Below are 2,009 nucleotides of genomic sequence, written 5' to 3'. Positions count from 1 at the left end.
TCTGGCAACACCTATCTTACAGAGCTGAACACAACAAACCAAGTAGCTCTATCCACACATCAAAGGTCTGTTGATAAGACTTCAACACGTTTCATCAAGAACTTTCAGTTCAGTTCCTAAAGGAAGAGCACAATCTCCCTTGGACTTTTTCCATGTTTCATTTGTAAACACACTGTATCACAGTGGATGGAATTAGACATTTTGGTACGGGTGCCATCACTTATTTTAGGTTTTATAGTTTTACTGAATATTACGGTGGCTGTCAAGGGCAAACCTGCTACAATGGCCCAAAACATTTCCATGTGTTTCAAAAACACATCCATAAAAAAATCCAAAACAAACAACAATGGAAATTTTGTCTCTGTAGTAGCAGTGTGTTTGCTGTTCATGGATTTGTTTTGGCTTTCTGGATGTGTTGTTTCATTTGCAGCACATTTCCATTACATTTGTTTAGGATTTGAATGTGGTTTTTTTTATTGGCTTGGGTCTGGTCAGCCACCGTAGAATTTAGATCACTTTGTAAACATTTGCTGCCACTTTGACATTAGTGTAAAAGAAATTTTAATAACATCTAGTCAAATTAAATGGTAAAAAAAAAAAAAAAAATCAGTTTGCTATTTCACATCCAAGCTTTTGTACAATTTTAAAAGGGGGCAGCCACTGTTGATATGTAGTTGTAGTGGTTCAGAGGGGCTGCAAAGATGCAGTATTTTCAACATACATGAGGCCTTTTTATCACAGCCACAGCAGGCTGCTTCTCTCTCCCACATTAAGGCAGCTTCAGTCAAGGTTCTCACAGTCTTGTGTTCATCCAATTGTTGCCCTCAATTAACTGGATTAATGTTGGTGTATGCCTGGGTCAGGTTATTAAAGAGATCCCTGCATGTGCCTCTGATTCCTGTCTGTAAACCTCAATGGGGCTGCATGACTATCTCTGAAACCTCTCAAATGTTTCTGCTGTGCCGCCCTTTGGAAGCTGACTGCCAAAACTGCTTGCCTTTATTTAACAATGCTGGAGAAACTGCTAACAAAAGGAGCTGAGTTGAACTTGAAATAATAATCACGAACATGTACTGCATGTTTATTTTTACCCATGTTTTTCATTAGTTTCTGTTTTTCAGTGTTCTGAGGAGGAGCATCTGTTTCTTTTTCTCTGTCAAACCTCTGTCCACTGTGTACTTTACATGTCTTGTCTGACTGACTGACTATCTTAATAAAAATGGCTAACCTGAATCTTGATGGCGCTGTCAGCAGCGGAGTACTCTTCCTTTTTATTGTTTCCAAATGAATCAGGTTCATAGACCATTTTCACAGACAGACATTTTGACTTTAAATAGCAGCACAGCTAGCCTAGGGACTGCAAGCTCATGTTTTATTTGCTCTGGCAGACGCCCCCTCCCATTCGGACAGATTTCAACCAGTACTGGATCTGGTTGGGTCAATCACAACCATTTATCAAATACGGGGCAGGTTTGAGAATGTACAGAGAAGGGTGACCTTTTTGGTTTTTGAGGCATTTTTGTCAACAATGAAGACGGCTGCCGCTGCTCTGGAGCAGTTTCTGTTGAATCATGTCATTATTAAACAAACTAAAGTTTGCCGTAATTCCAACAGGATTTGGTAAATTTAATTTCCCAATATCTTTGCAACATCCCATATTTCGTTGCTCTGATGTAGGTCTGGATGTAGGTCTATCCAATGTTGTCCAGAGGCATTGTGGTCTGCGCCTGCTGATAACACCCCATGGAAATTTTAAATGAAGTCAGAGATTATTTTGCATTCGCAAATTGGTCTGGCAATGCCAGCCTACAGCATAGTGGCAACAAATAACAATGTCTCAGCAATTACTGTGATGCCAGTCAACACTGTTAGCTAAACCAGTTTTTGACAAGTTAGTCAAAAAGTGCATACCCTGGTCATGCATGCATTCTCTGCAATGGCTCTGCATCTCCTCAGAAGATCTCATTCCCAATCCGTACAAATGAATAATGCTAATTACCAAGGCCAGT

Source organism: Morone saxatilis, unplaced genomic scaffold, assembly GCF_004916995.1.
Source record: "Morone saxatilis isolate NCDOM2014 unplaced genomic scaffold, NCSU_SB_2.0 Contig7, whole genome shotgun sequence".
In the NCBI taxonomy this organism is placed as follows: Eukaryota; Metazoa; Chordata; class Actinopteri; family Moronidae; genus Morone; species Morone saxatilis.
Note: the sequence above shows the minus strand (reverse complement) of the source record.